Source organism: Zea mays, chromosome 5 (genome assembly GCF_902167145.1).
Source record: "Zea mays cultivar B73 chromosome 5, Zm-B73-REFERENCE-NAM-5.0, whole genome shotgun sequence".
Lineage (NCBI taxonomy): Eukaryota > Viridiplantae > Streptophyta > Magnoliopsida > Poales > Poaceae > Zea > Zea mays.
Genome location: NC_050100.1, coordinates 79,901,867 through 79,910,918, shown reverse-complemented (window position 1 = coordinate 79,910,918; position 9,052 = coordinate 79,901,867).

The following is a 9,052-nucleotide window of genomic DNA, read 5'->3' as shown; positions in this document are numbered from 1 at the left end:
TGTGATATTACTGGTGGTGGAGCGGAGGTGCTTACCAGGAGGGTGGACTGGAGGCGAAGCGACACTATGCGTGTAGCCGGCAGAGCAGAGTAACTGAGTGGGTGGGGTGTTTGCCTTGGCTAAGGGTGTTGAGTGTGTGTGGAGAGGGAGAGGGTAGCTGGGTGTATTTATAACTGGATGTATGTGGTGTAGCACAGTGAAGTTCACTGTTGGTGAGAATAGTGACGAATGAATCGTCTGACTTAGTATGAACAGGAGAGTTATAGGCAGAATATGGGACAAGAGTATTTTGGGAGTTTTCTGGAATATGGACCATGCTTAAGGGATGACATGGTTGGATAGGGAATAGTTTGATAAGAATTTAGAAACAAGAATTATTGGAATCTGAGTTTGGAAGCCTGGTTCGAAGGAATCTTAAAGTTAAGCGTGCTCAACTTGGAGAAACCTAGGATGGGTGACCAGATGGAAAGTTCCCTACTGGAAGGAAAAATCACAGTCACCGGAGTTCGTATGACTGGAATATGGGTCTGGCTGGTCTTAGGTGGACTGGACAGCATGATGTATGAGTAGTTGAAATTTGGGGTGATCGGCTAATCGATGAATAGTAACGATGAATAGTGACGACAAAAAAAGTTACTAGATATCATCGATGAGTAGTAACGATGATGAATAGTAACACTGAATAGTAACGATGGTGGATAGTGTTGGTGAATAGTAACGATGAATAGTAACGGTGAATAGTCGTATGAACGCACGATGAACGATGAATAGGAACTATGAACGAACGATGAACGATGAATAGGAACTATGAACGAACGGACGAACGATCGAATGATCGGACGAACGAACGATCGAAATTTCGGCAGCATAACGGCAGGATAAAGATTATCTGGAGAACGATGAATAGGGACCATGAACGAACGATGAACGATGAATAGGAACTATGAACGAACGATGAACGATCGAATGATCGAACGAACGAACGATCGGAATTTCGGCAGCATAACGGCAGGACAAAGATTATTTGGATGAACGAACGGACGAACGATCGAGTGATCGGACGAACGAACGATCGGAATTTCGGCAGCATAACGGCAGGACAAAGATTATCTGGAAGAACGATGAATAGGGACTATGAACGAACGATGAACGATGAATAGGAACTATGAATGAACGATGAACGATCGAACGAACGAACGATCGGAATTTCGGCAGCATAACGGTAGGAAAAAGATTATTTGGGCGAACGAACGGACGAACGATCGAACGATCGGACGAACGGACGAACGAACCATGAACGATCGGACGAACGATCGAACGATCGGACGAACGAACGAACAAACTAAGAACAGGGGACGAACGATCGAACGATCCTTGTGCTAGTGTGTGCTTGTGTGGAACATGGAGTGGGTGTGTGTGGGGGGGGAGAGAGTTGCCATGAAATGGCTTGGGGTGGGAAGAGAGGAGGCCCTTGCCCCTCTATTTATAGCCATGGCGGGGGGATTAGGGGGAGGGATGAGAGGATTAGTGGGAGGATGAGAGGATTAGTGGGAGATTAGCATGTATTTGTCTTGTATAAGTGAGATTAGCTTGTAGAGCTCACCGTATGACACTTGAGGCATACGTATACGTATGAGCATGAGAAAAGTTATGAAAAAAATATTTGTAGGGACTTGAAAAATGATTATGAAGGTATTTCTTAGGAAGAAAATACTTGGAGATATATCGGTGGAATATCTGGGCAATATTTCTGGAAAGAACTTGAAGGGGATCACTAGGAAATATCTGGGCAGTATTTCTGAAAAGAAATTGAGGGTGATCACTGGGGAAATATTTGTAGAATATTTTGAGGAGGATTTTGGAGAGAATATAGACCACTATAATTTATTTGTTGATATCAACTTGCAAACAAACATTTTGAAACGAAATTTGAAATTCATTTTGAATTTAGAGGGAGTTTGAGAAAATTTCAGGATTTGAATTTTTGGGATGCTACAAATCTACCCCACTTAAAAGGAATCTCGTCCTCGAGATTTGGCTTAGAAGGGTTATGGGTATAGCTTTACTTCAGCTACATATCTTCACTTTGCAGACTCTTCGAGGAGATAGAGCTGCAACAAAATTTGGCCTTTGAGGGGCATCCGGTTGCTGATTGTAAACGCTGGTTCTGGCTACTCAAGATCATCTTCAGGCTTCTAGGTTTCGCTTGGCAGCTAGCTTATTGAGGAAGCATCGATGCCAACACGCAAACCTTTCTCTTGCGAACTTCCACATGGATTCCTTCCTTGATTGGTCTTCTGGTGCTTCATCAACAAAACTTGGGTGACCACTTCTCATCCAGAAACTTATAAGCTTCGATGATCTGGTCCTCCACAAGCTTGCTACATGCCTTCTTCTTTTTCTCCAGAGCAGGAACCTTACTGGAATACTACCCCACTTAAAAGAATGAGGGTAGAACTCTTGAATCTTGGGGATTTGAACTCCTTGAAGTACCACATAACAAGGGTGTTACGGGTCCTTCTGCTGCTGTTGCTGCTTGAGCTGGCTGCGGAGGGATGACTGGCACAGGGTTGATTCTGGGAGAACCTTCTTCTTATCTTCTCTTCACTATCTTCTTTTCTCTTCTCACTTTTCACTTTTCACTGCCTCTTTCTTTCTCTTTGCTCTTCCCACTGGAGGAGTCTATCGATGAGTATTACCATCATACAGAGGAGGAAACCAAAGATTATGAACCATGTGCAACAGTCTTCAACCCAAGAATCACCAAGCATTGTGATCTTAGGGGCGAGGGAGTGGAAAATGGAGTTGCTTGTGATTTGGCAGAGGGGATTTATCTGGAGTGTGCTTTGAGCGAGTTGGGAGTTGAGGGAGCTAGTGGGGGGTTATAGGCGAGCGGGGGTGTTCGGTTGCGGAGTAGTGGTGATGGAGTAGGTGCTACGTGGCAACAGGTGCGACAGAGGGGAAGGAGGGCCTGGTGTTGCCGGCGATGATGGCGGCGGCGGGTGCGAGGGGCGGTGGTAGTGCGCATGGAGGCGGGCACGCGTGCGAGGGGCACGGGTGAGTGGTGGGGTCAATGACCCTGATGTTTGTGGTCTCTGGTTCCAAGAATCTTTGCCTCTCTGTATGGTAATAACTCCTTCTGTCCTCTTTTCCTGTTTACTTTGACTCAGGGACAGTGCTATGATTCTCACGGTCGGTCCTTTTGACTGAGCGGCTGGACTGGTTTCTTCTGTAGCTTGTTCCAGGCTTCAAGGGTAAGCTTCCCGGTATCTTCTTGGGTAAGGCACTTTTCTCTTCAGATGGGTTAAGATGAGAATGGAAGCATAAGGTAAGGATTAGCTCTAATTTGTGATCTATGTTTTTAGAGAAAACCTTTTTAAGAAAAATGAAAAGAAAACACACAAGCTCAGCAATGATAAGCACAAACAAATCAAATGTTTTGAATAAGGGAAGAATAGAGTTTTTCCAAAGCACGAACTACTCAGATTCGGGGGCTAAGCATAACTACTATTGCTCAGCTCCTGCATTGAGAACTATGCTAACCAGGACTTATGAGCACTAACGTTAAAGCATCACATATGCACTCAAAAGAGGAGAAAACATCAAGCGAAATTCATTTTGAAATGCCCTAGGGGGCCACACAATTAGAGTTTTTCAAAACACGAGTCTACACGATTACCTCTCATACATGCAGGGTTCTAGCCAAAGTGAAGAAAAACTTCACTACCCAATGCATGCAGAGGACTGGGCATACTAACTCAGATCTGGCAGCTTCTCTTCTGGCAAGGCTGACACACAACTTCAATCTGAGATATCTCCTGGATGGGTCAATAGGGAGCTGATGTTGATGACTTCTTCTGGCGGCAACTGAGATGGCAAGACGGGGTCGAACTCTTCTTCAAGCTGGACTGGCTCTTGTAGCTCCTCAGAGGGCGGCGGTGCTGGTGGGGTGCTTGCAGCTTCTTCCTTGACTTCAAGGGATGGTGCTGGAATCTTCTTCATGGTGAGGGGCTCAAACAACTCTGGCGGGGGATCTTGGGAGGACTCGGGGTGCTCTTTCTTATCCATAGCCTGAGGGAAGACTGGAATTCCTTCCAAGACTATGGCTCCTTCTGGGAGTTCCCAAGCCTTCGTCTCTCCTCTGATAGAGACCGGGTGACCTTCAAGAATCTGGGGGTCTTCAGCTTTGATGGGTTGAATAGGGTTGGATGGAGCGGGCTCTTGGATCCGCAGGGCTCTACGTTGGTTATGGGTTACCAAGTAGGCCTCCATCAACTTCTGGACGTGCTCATCCTTGGCTTGCTTCAGGGCTTCAACAACAATGGCTTCACGACTTTCCAATGCAGCTACACGGGCTTGAGCTGTGGTGAGATCCACATGGAGTTGACGGTTGAGCTTCTCTGCATCTTCTGCTCAGTCAATCATCTGACGGTGGTGCCGAGCCAAGAAATCATACTGTGCATCAAGGGTGAGCAGGTATGCAGTGAGGTACACGACTGTGGGGTCATCCTCAAGCAGCTGCTGCCCTTCCAATGCACGCATCCTGGCCATCCAAGCGGGACGGTCTCTCTGAAAGGGCGGAAAGAATCTGAGCGGAGTGTCGGCCACTTCTTCTTCGTAGATCTGACACAGGGCCCTCAATGCCTTGCGAGCGACGACTTGGCAGGTGTCTTTGAATCTGTGCCCAGCAGCAGTGACACTCCATTCCACATGGTGTGGACTGGATCCAATGTATACAGTCACGACACACTTCTCTGTGCCATGCTCGACGAACTCACGACCATCATACTCTGGCTGGCTTCTGATTCCGAGGCGGACTGTGCATGCTCTCAGCAACTTGGGGAAACCATCTTCATTCTGGCAGAAGCTGGTTTGGCACTGAACCTCCATCTGACTTCTGAGAGAAGGAAAGGGGGAAAACATTTTTGAAATGAAGGGATGAGAGCAAGAATTTTTTTAAGAAAATAGTTTTGACTCAAAAACTTTTGATCAGGCTAAGGGTTACGTCCTGCGGCCAACCTAACAGCTCTGATACCACCTGAAGCGTCCCCAATCCTCTGGGACTCAAATGTGATACAATTACTAGTCCCAGGAGGCTAGTAAACACATTTATACATCAGATGATACCAAATCTGCTTAAACGAGACAAACCTACAAAGGTGGCGAACAACTTTAAGAGTTGGTCCACAACTCGGGACATATCATCAGAGTGGGGCTGAAGCAGCCCGATATACGCAGCGAAGCAATTCAGCGGTCCAACAGCCACAGGCAAGGTTGGGAACAGTCGTAACTCTTACCCGATCTCCTTTTTCTAAAAAAACAACAAATAAGCAAGGGTGAGTACAAACGTACTCAGCAGCCCACCTTCACCCGCGGAATGGGGAAATCAGATATAATGCACGGAATATGTGGAGCTCAGGATATTTGCAGAAACAACAATATTTTATGCAGAGTTGTTTTGAAAAACATTTTGTATTTTTGCAAAGCGCATCCTCTCCAAAAGGACCAGGAAGTTTTTCAATATTATAACAAAATCCCCTGGACTATGAACGAACGATGAACGATGAATAGGAACGATGAATAGGGACTATGAACGAACGATGAACGATGAATAGGAACTATGAACGAACGATGAACGATCGAACGAACGAACGATCGGAATTTCGGCAGCATAACGGTAGGAAAAAGATTATTTGGGCGAACGAACGGACGAACGATCGAACGATCGGACGAACGGACGAACGAACCATGAATGATCGGACGAACGATCGAACGATCGGACGAACGAACGAACAAACTAAGAACAGGGGACGAACGATCGAACGATCCTTGTGCTAGTGTGTGCTTGTGTGGAACATGGAGTGGGTGTGTGTGGGGGGGGAAGAGAGTTGCCATGAAATGGCTTGGGGTGGGAAGAGAGGAGGCCCTTGCCCCTCTATTTATAGCCATGGTGGAGGGATTAGGGGGAGGGATGAGAGGATTAGTGGGAGGATGAGAGGATTAGTGGGAGATTAGCATGTATTTGTCTTGTATAAGTGAGATTAGCTTGTAGAGCTCACCGTATGACACTTGAGGCATACGTATACGTATGAGCATGAGAAAAGTTATGAAGAAAATATTTGTAGGGACTTGAAAAATGATTATGAAGGTATTTCTTAGGAAGAAAATACTTGGAGATATATCGGTGGAATATCTGGGCAATATTTCTGGAAAGAACTTGAAGGGGATCACTAGGAAATATCTGGGCAGTATTTCTGAAAAGAAATTGAGGGTGATCACTGGGGAAATATTTGTAGAATATTTTGAGGAGGATTTTGGAGAGAATATAGACCACTATAATTTATTTGTTGATATCAACTTGCAAACAAACATTTTGAAACGAAATTTGAAATTCATTTTGAATTTAGAGGGAGTTTGAGAAAATTTCAGGATTTGAATTTTTGGGATGCTACACCATGTTCGGTGCCCATCGAGGGCAACATGGCACTTTCCCCCCTCCTCCTTGCGGAAAGGCGACGCAGGGGCGTATGTAAAAAAGCCGAGTCTGTCCCTGATTGCCCTCTCGCCCTGTGCAGAGGCTCGGGGGCTGCTCTCGCAAACCCGGCTCCGGCCGAACCGTTGACAGCGTCAACATACCAGCCCGAGAACTTGGGACTCGACCGTACACCCGGGCTACGGCCAGCTCGCATGAGGGAACGACCAGACCAGCCGAAGCATTACGCGAGGCATTAAGACCTCGAAGGAGTGAAACCACTCCTCCGAGGCCTCGGGGGCTACACCAGGCGGGTGCGCTCGCGCGCACCCACCGGAACAAAACGCAACCGAGAAAGGCTGGTCCCCTTGCAAAAAAGTGCGACGAAAGCCTCCAAGCGAGTGCTAACACTCCCTTCGAGGCTCGGGGGCTACTGTCGGGGACCATAATTAGGGGTACCCTCAAGGCTCCTAATTCTCAGCTGGTAACCCCCAACAGCATAAAGCTGCAAAGGCCTGATGGGTGCGATTAAGTCAGGGATCAGTCCATTCGACGGACTCGATCACGCCTCGCCCGAGCCTAGCCTCGGACAAGGGCAGCCGACCCCGGAGGATTTCCGTCTCGCCCGAGGCCCCCCTCCAGCGGCGAACATATTTCCGGCTCGCCCGAGGCCCTGCCTTCGCCAAGAAGCAACCCTCACTAAATCGCCGCACCGACCGACCAAATCGCAGGAGCATTTAATGCAAAGGTGGCCTGAGACCTTTATACTGACGCGCCCCCCCCCATCCGGCAGAGCTGAAGTGACCGCCGTCACTTCGCCGCTCCACTGACCGGTCTGACAGAAGGACAGCGCCGCCTGCGCCACTCCGACTGCGGTGCTACTTGACAGAGTGAGACTGATAGGCAGTCAGGCCCTGCCGAAGGCACCATAGGAAGCTCCGCTTCGCCCGACCCAGGGCTCGGACTCGGGCTAAGTCCCGGAAGACGGCGAACTCCGCTCCGCCCAACCCAGGGCTCGGACTCGGGCTAAGTCCCGGAAGACGGCGAACTCCGCTCCGCCCGACCCAGGGCTCGGACTCGGGCTCAGCCCCAGAAGACGACGAACTCCGCTCCGCCCGACCCAGGGCTCAGACTTGGGCTCAGCCCTAGAAGACGACGAACTCCGCCTCGCCCGACCAAGGGGCTCGGACTCGACCTCGACCACGGAAGACAGACTCGACCTCGGCTTCGGAGGAGCTTCCACATCGCCCAACCTAGGGCGCAGACCAGCCACGTCAACAGGAGGCGCCATCATCACCCTACCCCGAGCTGACTCGGGCCGCAGGGAACAAGACCGGCGTCCCATCTGGCTCGCTCCGCCAGATAGGCAATGATGGCGCCCCGCATACTCTGTGACGACGGCGGCTCTCAGCCCCCTTACGGAAGCAAGAGGACGTCGGCAAGGACTCAACCGCTCCGACAGCTGTCCCTCCGCCAGGCTCCATCGCTCCTCCGACGGCCACGACATCACACCAGCTGGGTGCCAAAATCTCTCCGGCTGCCACAACGGCATGTACTTAGGGCGCTAGCTCTCCTCCGCTAGACACGTAGCACTCTGCTACACCCCCCCATTGTATACCTGGATCCTCTCCTTACGCCTATAAAAGGAAGGACCAGAGCCCTCTTAGAGAGGGTTGGCCGCACGAGGACGAGGACGAGACAGGCGCTCGCTTGAAGCCGCTCGCTCCCTCTCCCGCGTGGACGCTTGTAACCCCCTACTGCAAGCGCACCCGACCTGGGCGCGGGACGAACACGAAGGCCGCTAGATTCCCACCTCTCTCACGCCGGTCTCCGGCCGCCTCGCTTTCCCCCTTCGCGCTCGCCCTCGCGCTCGACCCATCTGGGCTGGGGCACGCGGCGACATTCACTCGTCGGCTCAGGGACCCCCCGGTCTCGAAACGCCGACAGGTACCTAAGACCCAAGCCTAAATCGCCTTGCAGGTTTATGCATCTGGGGGCTCAAGCTGGATTATCGACAGCGGATGCACAAACCACACGACGGGGGAAAAGAGGATGTTCTCTTCCTACGTCAAGAACAAGGATCCCCAAGATTCAATTATATTCGGTGATGGGAACCAAGGCAAGGTAAAAGGGTTAGGAAAAATTGCTATTTCTTCCGAGCACTCTATTTCTAATGTGTTCTTAGTTGAATCGCTTGGATATAACTTGTTGTCTGTGAGTCAACTTTGCAACATGGGATATAACTGTTTATTCACAAATGTAGATGTGTCTGCCTTTAGAAGAAGTGATAGTTCATTAGCTTTTAAGGGTGTACTAGATGACAAACTTTATTTAGTTGATTTTGCAAAAGAGAAGGCGGTCTAGATGCATGCTTAATTGCTAAGACTAGCATGGGCTGGCTGTGGCATCGCCGTTTAGCACATGTGGGGATGAAGAACCTTCACAAGCTTCTAAAGGGAGAACACGTGATAGGTCTAACAAATGTTACTTTCGAAAAAGATAGACCTTGTGCAGCTTGTCAAGCAGGGAAACAGGTGGGAAGCTCTCATCATGCCAAAAATATGATGACAACATCAAGAC